The sequence below is a fragment of the Gymnodraco acuticeps genome, unplaced genomic scaffold (assembly GCF_902827175.1).
Source record: "Gymnodraco acuticeps unplaced genomic scaffold, fGymAcu1.1, whole genome shotgun sequence".
Lineage (NCBI taxonomy): Eukaryota > Metazoa > Chordata > Actinopteri > Perciformes > Bathydraconidae > Gymnodraco > Gymnodraco acuticeps.
Window position 1 is genome coordinate 103,876 of NW_022989921.1, and position 14,772 is coordinate 118,647.

The 14,772-nt window shown below is 43.7% G+C and overlaps 1 protein-coding gene across 2 annotated transcripts in view; it reads left to right on the forward strand.

The window, feature by feature from the left end:
• The window catches only part of LOC117542279 (zinc finger protein Xfin-like), a 134,891-nt gene that overhangs the window by 85,037 nt on the left and 35,082 nt on the right, over positions 1-14,772 (forward strand). The window lies entirely within an intron of this gene.

Sequence of the window (14,772 nt, forward strand, 5' to 3'; positions counted from 1 at the left end):
GAAGGAACCCATGCGCAGCTTCCTTCCGGGTTTTAGGATGCGTCACTGTGGCACTCTATTATGCATATGTTTATATGAGGGGTCAAAATCCCATAAAATGCTCATATATTTGTTTCTCTTCATTCCCCACGCCTCAAAATAAATAAATAAATATACCAATTGTAGGAAAAGTAACGAAGTTTGAGCATTGTGGGTATTATATTTACAGAGTTACACATATTTCAAAACGCAAAGTGTAATAACTGCAGTCTGCCTCATGATCCTCAGTGAAGCACAAGCCCATGTTTCTCACTAAATTATAAGTACAACTTATTAAAAAGATCAGTTCAATGTCGTCTTAGTGTTATTATGTTGGAATTGGTTTGCCATGAATTTAGTGATGGATTGTAAACATTTGAAATTTAGCATTTAAGTGTTTCTCAGCGCTGTACTCTCCCTCTTTATATAGGCTTTTCTTCCCTAACACATTGTGTCTGCACTGATCAGGGGGTACTAGGCTGAATTTCTTTTTCAAAGGGGGTACATTATTGAAAAAAGTTTGAGAACCACTGCTGTGGAGGACCTGAAACAGCTAGGAACTCAAACCCAGAGAGACATTTACAACCAGAGACTGAGGACAATCCTGGAGACTCTTCAGAACCTGACAATGAAGACGGTGATTATTGTTGGGTTTAAACTATTTGCGTTAGTCCCAGTAAGTGTGTATAAAGGCCCCTACACACCAAACTGACACCAAAGAACACGTCCAGACGGACCCGATTGTTGTGTCGCCTCACGTCTCCTGCGTCTTGGCCAAACAGTCGCCCTGTGCGTAATAGGGTGACGGGAAGGGGCCTTGACCGACCGTCAACATGTGACGGGTTGGGAGTGAGAACGTGTTGTGTATGTGTGTGTGTATATATATATATATATATATATATATATATATATATACACAGTGCAATAAGAAGCTACATGGACTTTAATCTACGTCGGTAATATTAACTTTATTTAATACAACATTTACGGTACAAGATTTACATCATACAGCCCATGTAGTATAATATTTTACAAATGATGAATTACAGCAAACATGTGCAATATATCCATTATTACAGCTCCGTGGGCAGTAAGGCGATATGGTCCGTTGTTATTGTGCATCCATGGGTAAAGAGAAACTCATTTAGTGCTGAACACGTAACATGAACGTGCCGGGCAGCGCGGTCCCATGGGTTAGATGCGCGTTCATAATGCCGAGGGAAATAACTCTCAGTATAACGTTATTAGCACATTTTACAACTTGAGGACCGAATGTTTTTAATAAGGGCTATACAAACGTTCATACTGGGTAGTTTATTTAGTTTTAAAAAAATGATCAAATGATTTACAGATTACTCTTTCCCAATGTAAGTCAATGGGGAAAAGTGTTTCCGGGCCCAGCAACGGAAGTGTAGTACCGCCATTTGGCCACAACTAATATTTTCCTCAGAGTCCGAGAAGGGTCCATCTGCAGTCGCAGCCAGTCGGTGGAGGTTGAACCTGTCGGAAGCTGTACTTCCAAATATGGTCAGAAGAGAGCGCGCCCAACACGTGATACGCTGACGCAAGGATATTTAAGGATACATGAGAGGCTTCTCAATTCTTAAATTTCCCCTCCTCGACTCCTATCCTCGTGAGTTAGTCCCGCCCACAGGAGATGCGAGCGGAGGACTGAGGGGGGGAGCCGAGGAGAGAGGAGGGGAAGCAGCATGAGGTGATTGGATTGACGTCGTCCTCTCCTCTGAGCGGTCATTTTAAAGAGACGTCCATTAATGATGACAGGAGGCACAGCAGCCCTCTGTCTGATGGACAGATGTGTTCATGACCACTTATATACAGTATTTACTTTGATTCATTGAGAGTGCGGTATATGTTCTATTGTTATAAGTGTTCACTATAACTTGTATAGAGGCTCTAGTATAGGAAAGGATTGGACCAACGTGTAGGTTGACTTGCTCTCGTTTCTTAATCACCGATGCACAACACGTTACATCATAAAGGTTCCTACCCTATTATGCCTCATACTACATCCCCCTTTCTAAATAGGAGACCTTACCTGTGGAGAGGATGTGTATGGACAACACAAGCCTCTGAAGCTGATATTAAACCATTTCTTAACTTGTATTCATTCTAATGAACAATACATGTATAACAGCATTACATCTCAAGTTTACCAAGATGGATATTATTAAAGACACTGTTACGGTTGCTGTTTGTCTGCTCATTAATCTGTCTGTGAGTGTTTTCAGCTGTGTGTGTGTTTATGTAAATGAGCTGTGTGGTTGCTCCAACATCATTGGCTGCCCATCTCCTGGTCCGCCTCTGAAGATGGTGATTGGATTGACGTCGTCCAATCGCAGCGCACAGCCGGCGCACACCTGCTGGGGAGGAGTACAAAGGCCGCGGACTATCACCACTCTGGAGGCTCTGTTGAGGAACAGACGCCTCTCGCTACTTGCTCTTAGAGAATTCTGTTAACTGTGGTAAAACTCGTGTGTAGAGTAGCTTAGTTAGTGTTTAGAGTATAGTTTCTGATGTTGTGACTGTTGCCCTTAGTTTAGCTGTGTTGTGTATAGATTATTTGGTTAGTTGTACCACTGTTAAAGTGAGGGTTGTTTCGTTCTTTATTTAGTATAATAGTATTTATTTTGCCTGTATGCGTTTAGACTCACTTTTTACAGTCCTCCCTTAGTTTGGTTGCCCATTTAAACTTGCCCCTAGCCTAAATAGGGAACGTAACAGACACTAAAGGCTTTTTCTAGGTCTTAACATAGTGCAAAATATGAAACACTTTATCAACGTGTATTTCTGAAAACACTGCAACATATAGTTCTGTCTAACTGCAGAATTCTTATTAATACATTCAACTTCTGCACTTCTTTTTATTCATGTATTTAGTTTTAACTATGGAGGGATGGGGTGGACTACCTAAACCCTCCAGTTGAGTGTGGGGATTATTCTGCCCCATTGACCACTCAGTGTCCTGGCTATGAACGCACAAAGTCTGTTAGATGTGCAGGAGGCGCCCTGACTCTGGCAGGAAAACGTCTCTCACACACTGTGCTTTGCTGACTCGAGTCATGCTGGACTTCTGGTGTGGCAGGAGTGCATGCTGCCTCAGTAGTGGTGTTTACAGGTGTGGTGTTATCAGATAATCGAGGACCCTCAGGGGTTGAAGAGAGGTGGTATCTGTTTCTACGGACAGTGCCCCTGGGTGTCTCAACGATGGTGGGCCTGCTGTTGACACACACTGTGCCCTTCTCATGTGTATCTTTGATCAACACATGTTCGCCGGCTTGCAGGTGCAGCATATCATGTGCTCTGTGTCTGCGATCATAGTTTTGTCTCTGTTTTTGTCTGTAACTTTGTTCTGTCAATTTCAAATGTATCATATCAGCACATCCTGGGTTGAGCTGTGATGGAATGACAGGAACGAGTGTCCTTATCTTCCTCCCCATGAGAAGCTCTGTGGGACTGTATCCATTTGCCAGAGGAGTAGCACGGTAGGCCACGAGGGCAAGATATGGATCACTTGATTTCTTAAGGAGACCTTTGATTGTCCTCACAGCCCGCTCCGCTTCTCCATTGGTCTGAGGGAAGTGGGGACTGGATGTCACATGACTGAAGTTCCAGTCCTGGGCAAACGTCCTGAATGGCTCGGATGCAAACTGTGGTCCATTGTCTGAGCGCACTATTTTTGGCACCCATGTCGTGCAAAGATAGACTTGAAGTGTGTGATAACTGCCTCTGATGTTGTGGAAGTTAATTTTGCCACTTCAAAAAATCTTGAAAAATAGTCAACAATGACCAAATAATGTTTGTTGTCTAATTGAAACAGATCTGCTCCCACTGTAGACCATGGTCTCGGTGGGAACTCAGTAGGCATCAATGTCTCTCTGAGGTTTGTTCTCTCCCGGTTACATGTGTCACAGTTCTCTATCACTTTTGTTAACTCCTTGCTGAGTCCTGGCCACCACACAGACTGTTTGGCTCTTTCTCTGCATTTGGTTATGCCCATGTGACCTTCATGCAGCTTGGTGAGCATGTCGGCTCTGAGCGATGTAGGGATCACTATCCTGCTACCATAAAGTAGGAGACCATTTTGAACTGTGAGCTCACCTGAGAGTGGCAGATAGGGTTGAAACACTCTCAATAGAAAACTTGTCCGGTCATCCCTCTACACCAGGGGTCTCAGACTCCATTTACCTGGGGGCCGCTGGACGTAGAGTCTGGGCAACTTCAAGTATTCCACAAAATATTTATTAAAAAATACAACATTAACAGTTCTTCAACATCTTCTTAACATGAACGGTTCTTCACAACATAACTATTTACAGTTGCTCTTGCCTACTCCTTGCTGGTAGAGACCTGGCAGCGCTTCCTCTCACACAGCTGAGCCACATTTGGTTTGAGGGAGGAAGCAGTTGAAACCCTTAGTATGGCTTGAAGATGTTCATCAGTAAGTCTGGACCTGTACTTTGACTTATTGAAGTTCATGGTGGAGAAGAGCTGTTCACACATATATGTGCTCCCAAAAAGGCACATGGTCCGCTTGAACATCCTGGAAAGCTCAGGGAAGGAGGGGGGCAATTCTCTCATGAACTGTCCAAGCTTGTCTGCTTTCCCATTCACTTCCCTGAACTTGGCTGTGAGCTCAGAATTGCACTGCAGGTCAATGAGCTCCATTTGAAGCACACCAGGGGCATTTTCCACATAAAAGGAGAAGGGGTCTGCAAACATTTGGAAAGTGGCTCTGTGTGTCTTGAAGTCTGGAAACCGCTGATCAAATTCCTCCTGTAGCTTCACAATGGCATCAACATACTTCTCACCACTGAATGCTGTGCCCTTGTCCATGAGAGCCTTGCATGCTGGGAAATGGCAGAGGTTTTTCTGAGGGAGCTGGGCTTTCCATAACACCAGTTTTGTAGAGAATGCTTTGACATTGTCATATGCTGCACTGACAAGCTGGCCCTGGCCCTGCAACTTCTTATTCAGTGCATTCAGCTCCTGTGTGATGTCAACAAGAAAAGCTAAGTCCATGAGCCATTTGGGATCACTCAGCTCGGGAACAGCCATCCCACCCTTCTCCAGCATGAATACTTCCAGTTCTGTTCTCAACTCAAAAAACCTCTTCAGGACGTTTCCCCTGCTGAGCCAACGCACCTCTGTGAAGTAGAGCACATCCTCATATTCTGACTCAATTTCCTCCAAAAAAGCACGGAACTGGCGGTGCTTTAAGCCCCTGGATCTGATATGGTTGATGCATTTCACAACAACAGACATCACATTGTCAAACTTCAAGCATTTGCTGCAAAGGGCCTGCTGATGGATAATGCAGTGCAGAGCAATAGCCTCCTCCACACCCTCCTCCTCCAGTTTTCTTTGAACAAGTGCCACCGGCCCATTTTTCCTCCCTGTCATTGATGGCGCTCCGTCGGTCGTAATTCCAACAAACCTCTTCCATGGCAGACCAATATCCGCAATGGCATCACACAGTTGCTGGAATATCTCCTGAGCGGTGGTCTGGCCATGCATTGGTTTCACTGTAAGCAACTCCTCTGTCACTTCAAACTTGTCATCAACACCACGGACATACATTGCGAGCTGAGCGGTGTCAGTGATGTCCGTGCTCTCATCAAGAGCCACAGAGTATGCACGGAAAAGTTTGGCTTTGTCGCACAGCTGATCATATATGTCACTTGATAAGTCAGAAATGCGCTCTGCCACTGTGTTAGCTGACAGGCTGATGTTGTTAAACTGACCCTTCTTTTCCGGACAGACTATACCTGCAACATGCACTTTTTTATAAACTCGCCTTCCGTAAACGGCTTTCCCGCCTTAGCAATCATCTCACTCACCACATAGTTAGCTTCGACTGCTAAATCAGCCTCATTGCTTTCTTTCTTTCTTGAAGAGATTTTGTTGCTTCCATAGAATTTGTTTTAGCTCTGTGACTCTTTTCTCTCTCTTGTCTCCCAGGTATTTTGCATACTCTGCATGTTTAGTTGAGTAGTGACGTTTGACGTTATACTCCTTGTATACAGCGATTTTCTCTGTGCATATAAGGCACGTTGCGTTTCCCCTGTACTCGACAAAAAAATATTCAGTCTCCCACTTCTCCTGAAATCTTCTGTGGTCATCATCGACTTTTCTTTTCCCTGAAAGTTTTGATGTAGACATGACTGGGCGATATATTTTCCTTCCACTCTGTGTCACTTTTGGATCACTCGCTGCACGCATTTGATTGACGTGGCGGAGTTCCCTCGGAGGGGGGAGGGGCGAGGGAACTGCGCGCAGCAGTTCCCTGCCAGCAGCGGGATCAATCCAAAAATGTAATTAAAACGTAAACGCGAGGGCCATATTAACACTATTACATGATATCAACAACGGGGCCACGAGAAACTGTCTCGCGGGCCGCGTCTGGCCCGCGGGCCTGGAGTCTGAGACACCTGCTCTACACAGTACCTTTTTAACTGTTGGAGTATGGTGTTCTTGTCTTGGTGTGTCTGTATTTCCCTGAGTCTCTTTTCTGTAGCTGGCAGGCTTGCTATGACTGAGTCCACGTACAGATTGGTTTCATTTTCATGAAGCCCCTCATTTATGTTGCTGACAGGAGCCCTGGATAGTACATATGTCTTTGCCTGCCACATGTGATATGGTGTAGGAGAATCGCATCAGTCGCCTGCGAAGACGCTGTATGCGTGGTGGGAGTTCATCCAAGCTGTTTGAGCCTAGCAGAGGAACCAAAGGCTTGTGATCAGTCTCAATGTGGAAACTTTTCCAGATGAGGAACTCTGCAAACCTCTCGCAGGCCCAAGTTGATGCCAGAGCCTCCTTTTCAATCTGGGCATATCTCTGTTCAGTGCTGCTGAGAGATCTTGAAGCATATGCTACAGGTCGCAATTCGATGCCTGTTTGTCGCTGCAGAAGCACGGCACCCATCCCGTATGAAGATGAATCCGCAGAGACAAGAGTTTCAGCATTTGGGTCATACAGTGCTAGTCCCGGGGGTGTCGTCAGATCCTTTTTGATGCTGTCAAAGGCCTGTTGCTGTTGTTGCCCCCAGGCCCACATGTTTGTTTTCTTTAACAAGTCTCTGAGAGGATGAGTTTTTTCAGCCAGGTGGGGTAGGTGTTTCCCAAGGTGATTTGTCATCCCCAGAAAGCGTTTCACCTCACTGACATTACTGGGCTCTGTCATGGCTTTCACAGCGGTAATCTTGTCTGGGTCTGCGCTGACTCCAGATGCCTATATAACTTGCCCCAGAAACTTTATTCTGCTTTTTGAGAACTCACACTTGTCGTTAAGTGTCACTCCTGCTTCCTGCAGTCGTGATAGCGTCCTCTTCAGCCTCTCATCGTGCTCTTTTTGTGTGGCTCCCCAGATGAGCACGTCGTCCATCTGACACACAACACCTCCCAGGCCCTCCAGGATACGTGACATTCGTTTTTGGAAGTGTTCTGGTGCTGATGATATTCCGAAGCACAGACGGTTGTAGCAGTATCGCCCAAATGGAGTTATGAAAGTTGTTAGCAGAGATCATTCCTTGGACAGTGGAATCTGCAAAAATCCTGCATTTGCATCAAGCTTTGAAAACACTTTAGCTCCAGCGATCTGTCCTAGGGTGTGCTCAACTGAGGGGAGGGGATGTTTTTCTCTCAACACTGATTTGTTCAGCTCAGTGAGGTCAGTGCATATTCTCACCCTGCCCGTGCGCTTGGGCACCACGACCATGGGTGCACACCATTCTGTGGGCTTCTCCACCTTTTAGATAACACCCTGCTGCTCCATGCGGTCTAACTCCTCTTTAACCTTAGCAAAGAGTGGGAGAGAAATGCGCCTAGGGGTTGCAAGGGAAAACGGCTGTGCCCCCGACTCCAGAACAATGTTAATGTTTATTAAGTGTAGTGCTAGAGCAGCTGACCCGCTTAACAGTGGCATGGCCAGCCCTTCAACCACATATACATCCTCATTTATGCTTTTATCATTTTTACTCAGAGTGGCTTCAAACTTTCCTTTACCCTTTACCTTCAAAAGCTCCTTTCCTGGCCCCTTCAGAACCCTTGTTGGGCTCATCAGCCTGTTGAACTGGCTCTGAGTGTACAGTGTATGAGGAACTGCAGTAACATCTGCTCCAGTGTCGATTTGAAACACTGCATTGTAGCTGTCCACATTGGTGTCTGTCATCCAAGGATTGCTCCTTATGTCATCTGATATTGAGCCCAGGAATGCAACATCATCATCTGTTTCCCCAGTCACTGTTGCAACGTTCCACTCTTGCCTTTTTTTATTCCTGCACACTCTGGCGTAATGGCCTTGTTTTCTGCAGAGGTTGCACATTGCATCCTTTGCTGGACACTGCTGCAAACTGTGCCCTCTTGCATCTCCACATCTTCTGCATTGTGTTTGTTTATCCTGCGGTGCTCTTTTCTCTTTGTGTGTTTTAACGTGCTTCGGACGTGCGCCAAAACTGTTGCCGCGCGTGCACGCTGTCGAGCTGTGTGCTGGCGATGTCTGTCCTGAAATTAACTTTGAGCATTTATTGTTGCCTCTTTACCAGCTCACTTTGTCTAGCTTTATGTATTGCTCTCTCTATAGCGTCAGTTCAGGATCCATTTGTAATTGTTCTGATAGTCTTTTATCTTTCAAACCGACCACAATTCTGTCTCTCGCCATTTCATCATGAAGAGCGCCATATCCACAGTGCTCCGCCAGGCAATGCAGCGCTGGAAGCTGTCAGCCGACTTGCCCAGCTCCTGCTGTCTCTGATTCAACTTTGCCCTCTCGAAAATGATGTTTCTTCGGGCCACAAAGTGTCCATCCAGTCTTCCAGTAACTGTCACGTACTCACTCGCTTACTCGGGGCTTGAGTGCAGAGAAGTCAGTATGTCCTCTGCCTCCTCTCCCATAGTGTAGATGAGGGCATTCACTTGATTCTCGTTCGGTTGTGTCTCTAATCCAGACGCAATGCGGAATCTTTCAAAGCGTTTTATCCACCTAGGCCAGTCATCTGCCTTGAAAGTGAACTTATCCGGTGGTGAGACTTGAAACTGGTTCATCGTGGTGCGCTAGCTAGCTTTAGCCTCTCCCTCGGCGTTCCACGGAAAAAATAATAGACGGCACTAAACCTGAGGTACTTTTTGGTCCGCTGGACACTAACATTGACTTGTTAATGTCTCGTTTTCACTTCTGACACCATGTTCTATTGTTATAAGTGTTCACTATAACTTATATAGAGGCTCTAGTATAGGAAAGGATTGGACCAACGTGTAGGTTGACTTGCTCTCGTTTATTAAACACTGATGCACAATAGAGATGGGCAAGTCCTGATTCATCCGGATCATTAACCCGGATCCTAGAAATGAGCTGGTCGTGACGAGTCTCCCCTCTCCATTAACCCGAGTCCTTTGAGTCCTACACCTGGTGTGACGTACAAATTAAAACTATAAATTGCGTCACTCGCTACTCTCCTTATAACATGTAAAATCACATTACAACGTACCCCAGTCCATCTGCCTACCCTTTAGCAAGTAGGATAGCTTCCAGAAGTTATCGTTTGGCTCAGTGAAACTTCCTGCAGACTCATGGGGACTCAGAGCCGCGGAAGTCGGGAGCTGATCCGTCCCCCTGCCCGATCTGTACTGCGCATGTGCGAGATGGTCCATATTGGACAACTCCGGACGGCAACCCAAGTAGGACACTTGACACAGTGGCTTTTGGCAAAGCTGAAAAATAAAACTTGAGAGATTAATTATTGTTATTACAACGTGACTTCACTATTATTTAACAACTCTTTTTATTGGGTTCTTTTATTTGGGGTTACGTACATTGTCAGAATAAGTGAGAAATGGATTTAACTTCTGTTAGACAGCCATATGCCATACATTTTTGCATACATTCACAGTAAATATGTATTCAGTATGATAGCTGTCTAACAGAAGTTAAATCCATTTCTCACTTATTCTGACAATATACTTAACCCCAAACAAAAACCCTTAAATTAAAGTAAAACACTTTAACTGAAATAAAGTGCAAAAGCAATTAATAAACAGGAATTGTCCTTAAAGATTTTACAGGAAAACACTGTAATGTTACAGATGGTTCTTCTCTTTTCAAAATCCATTGTCTTAAAATGTTACATTCAAATACCTTAAAGGTGACATGTCATGCTTTTCCGGTTATTACCCGTCCCCTTGTGTGTTATGAAGGTTTTTATGCATGTAAACGGTGTGCAGAGTCAAAACCCTCAAAGTACACCCTGTAGCGAGTAAAACTCTAAAACAGAAAATACCTCCCCAAAACGCCTCGTTGGAGATACGTCACTGTCCATTTGATTCTTCCGGGTACATCATGATGTCATGTCGTCCCCCGGAACGAAATGGACCAATCCGTGGAGCCGTTACGTTACGTCCGCGGAGCCGTTACGTTAAGCCCCCGCTGATTGGTCCAAATTGACCAATCCACGGACTTCCTCACACACTCAGTGCAGGCAGCTCTGCTGATTTCTCCTCCCGGGCTGCAGGCTGATAACAGACAGTTGGGATCGCTGCGAAATTCTCACTGCAGACCCATTCTCTCTGTAGACCCATTCTCTCTGCAGACCCGTTCTCTCTGCAGACTCATTCTCTCTGCAGACCCATTCTCTCTGCAGACCCATTCTCACTGCAGACCCATTCTCTCTGCAGACCCATTCTCTCTGCAGACCCATTCTCTCTGCAGACCCGTTCTCTCCGCAGACCCATTCTCTCCGCAGACCCATTCTCTCTGCAGACCCATTCTCTCTGCAGACCCATTCTCTCTGCAGACCCATTCTCTCTGCAGACCCGTTCTCTCCGCAGACCCATTCTCTCCGCAGACCCATTCTCTCTGCAGACCCATTCTCTCTGTAGACCCATTCTCTCTGCAGACCCATTCTCTCTGCAGACCCATTCTCTCTGTAGACCCATTCTCTCTGCAGACCCATTCTCTCTGTAGACCCATTCTCTCTGCAGACCCATTCTCTCTGCAGACCCATTCTCTCTGCAGACCCATTCTCACTGCAGATCCATTCTCTCTGCAGACCCATTCTCTCTGCAGACTCATTCTCACTGCAGACCCATTCTCACTGCAGACCCGTTCTCTCTGCAGACCCATTCTCTCTGCAGACCCATTCTCTCTGCAGACCCATTCTCTCTGCAGACCCATTCTCACAGCGTTTATCAACCTTTTTCTTACTCAATATCAAGCCACACTTATTGTTTTTACTTTGGCTGTGACTTTGTGTGTGCTCAGCAGTGTTTGGCTGTGTTTGGCTGTGTATCGCTGTATCGATGTTTGAAGTTTTATTTTTAGCGCCTTGGAGGTGCTATGGTACCATGACGTGCAAGCATAGTCATAGTACCCTTGAATGAGTGCTCCTGCCAGAGTTTTCAGGGTGTTTTTGTTTACCAGAGAGGAGATCTCAGGGCTTCTTAACATTTAACAACCTATTCATGATGCATACCCACTTAACGGGAAGAAACTCAGCTAACTAGAAGAAACGTAACCTTAAATAAAAAATAAAACATTCACAAACTGAGGATTATCTAAATACATGTTTAACTCCATTACAGTTGCAGGACTCACCAGATCTCAAGTCTTCTGTTCTTTGTTGACGTCCCGATGCTCATATTTAACGTGTAGATGTAAAACAATCCCGATATTAATCCATAAACTCCTGCAGCAGAAATACAGACAGCAGTATCTCGCAGGAGGAGACCCGCTCAAACTGATGTGGATGTTTCAAATGTGAACGACAGGCGCTGACAGTTCTCATTGGCAGGTTTCTTCGATGACGTTTATTTTAACCAATCAGGAGTGTTGTGGACTCATTCCAAACATGCCTAACTTGTCTGCCGTGTTTTGGCTGAATTCTATTTCAAGTGCCGTAGCTCTGGCTGTCGGCCAGAATCCGAAAACCATACATTATAAGCCTACTGCATGTAAGACTATAAGGCTTATTACTGTATATTGACCAATGGAAGAAAAAAAAACTCAGCAACATAACACATAAATAAAACAAGGATAACTGTGACTTATTGTTGAGTAAATAACAGTGTGTGTTTTAAACCTTGGTCCTCCCTGCAGAGATTTCTCCACTTTCTATGATTTGTATTTGTTTAAATTATATTGTCAATTGTAGATGTTTACAATATAGTAAGTTAGGAATTTAATGAAAACATATTTATTTACTTTTGTTTCAACATTGGATATTTTGTGTTTGTGGTGGATTCAATCGAATATTGAGAAAATGATTTATGTAAAAAAATGTTATACTTACATTTTACGTTTTTTTTATTTGACACTTTTTTTTACAGTTTAATGTTCACCTTAAAATTAAAAAGAAATATCTTAAAGTCTTATAATAGTAATACACTTTCATATCACGAGTTACATATTTAATTGCAGCCAATAATTTTTATTTTACGTACATCTGCATGTATTTTCTGAAAGTGCAAAAATACTGTAAATATTATATAGTACATTTACATTAAAAAAATTAAATAAATATTATTTGTTGTTATTGTCAAAATACTTAAAATAATGTTTTGGGTTGTTAATTTATGGAGCCCCTAAGGCAGGGGTTCTCAAAGTTTTGACGAGTGAGGGCCAATTTAGGTACCCAATATTGGATTGAGGGCCGCCCAAGAAAAAACGGAAAACAAAATAACTCCAAAACAAATCCTTTCTTTATTGTACTAACCAATTACCGCAACTCGCGAGATGCCTAGTTGCCATGCAACCAGTAGTCTAGCAGACTTTCCACAAGCTGTCATTCATAATTTAGGAATGACAACCCAGGCGGCGCAGTTTTACCATTCTTAAATTCCATTCTAATTCTTACTAGATACAACCATGGAGGATTAAAATATAACGCATGCATTTCAGCGTGTCACATTAACTATCGCGGGCCACCAGAAACATTTCCGAGGGCCGCCATTGGCCCGCGGGCCGCACTTTGAGAACCCCTGCCCTAAGGGGAGATACATTTTTTTTTTTAAAACAGAGGAAAAAAAAAAGTCAGGATAACGGGTTTGTATCTCGTGCGCACGAGAAAGTTTCGCATGCGCACGAGATACTAACTCATGCGCATGAGATACTTTCTCGTGAGCACAGGAAACAACCATTTCATTGCAGACTGTTATGTTTACGTGGGGAAATGACATTGCATACATTATTTGAGATATATTTCGTACTCAGACTGGCTCTGTGTGTGTGTGTTCTGAGTGTTTGTTTCCCTTTAAACCAGCTGCGTGCAGCACTCTGAGAGTCACAGACATTAATTCATCAAAGCAGACTGGTTTACAGACTCTCCTGTTTTGCCAATCCGATGCTTAAACAAATAGCTCTACACCCCTGGCCGACATGTCCATACAATTAAGTCTGAGTTTGAAATATCTCTCAAATAATGTATGCACTGTCATTTCCCCACGTAAACATAGCCTAACAGTCTGCAGTGAAATGGCTGTCTCCTGTGTGTTCCACTTCCTCCTTGGTGCATCGGTAACGTTCTCCAAAAATACAAATAAAGTAAGGATAACGGGTTAGTTTCTCGTGCACACAAGATACAAACCCGTTATCCTGACTTTTTTTCTCTCCGTTTTCCATGTCCCTTTAGGGGCTTCATATTAATTTATAGTTCATATCTGTAATTTTACAGGATTTTGCAAGTTATTTAAAAAATCATGATAATTACTATAAAAAAATAATTATTTTCTGTAAAATTAGGATCTTTTTTTACAGTGTATAGAATGTCTCAGTTCAAATCTTCCGGACACACGCCGGTTAGAATAGTTTATTCTGCACATGTGCAATGCTGCACAATTCAAATTTTACAGTAATGGGTTGTGCTATTACAGATGATTTTGAGTACAGTGCTTTACTGTGAAATAATAGTTAAATAATGTCAAATCCAATTTTACTGTAGTTTTATAGATATTTTGTTGTGATATTACAGGGGCTTTTGATTACAATATTTCTCTGTAATATGATACTCTTAAATGCTGTGAAATCCTTGCAATTTTTACAATGTTGTTGTGATATTACAGAGGATTTTGATTGCAGTATTTTATTGTGAAATAATAGTTAAATGCTGTGAAATCCAAGGATACAGTCCTTTTTACATGTATTTGTTGATTACAATATGTCACTGTAAAATAATGTTACGTCCCTGACACACCAAGCAGTCACCAGAGAACTCGCCGACGCCGACTGTTGCGTCGCCGTGTTCTCCTGGGTCTTGGCCATGGAACACACCACAGAGGCTGCATCTCAGGTCGATTAAATGGAATCCTTGCGTCCCTCACTTGCGTCGTTTCCCTGCGTTTAGTCCCTCCCACCAGGTAAGCATGGAGAGATGCAAGGAAACCACGAGAAGCAGGGAAATGAGTTTTAAGAGCAATGGGACGTCCTTTCCTCCGGAGCGTCACGTGAAGTGACGTCCGTTTGTGATGACGCGGCACAGCTGATCGTCTGACAGCAGCCAGCTCTGTCCCCGTTATTTTCACAAACACCCCCGCCACACATTTACTGACACAAACATTTGTATCATCTGTTGTAGACCCAAATTAGCCTACATAAAATAAGAACTCATTCTGAAAAAAGATAAACGCCATTCTTAAAACGAAAAAAGCGATCATGAAAATGTTTCCTATAAATGAATAAAATGATTTTTGACCACTTTGTTGTTCAGATATATCACATATTTGTAACTAAATGATACATTCATTTAAACAA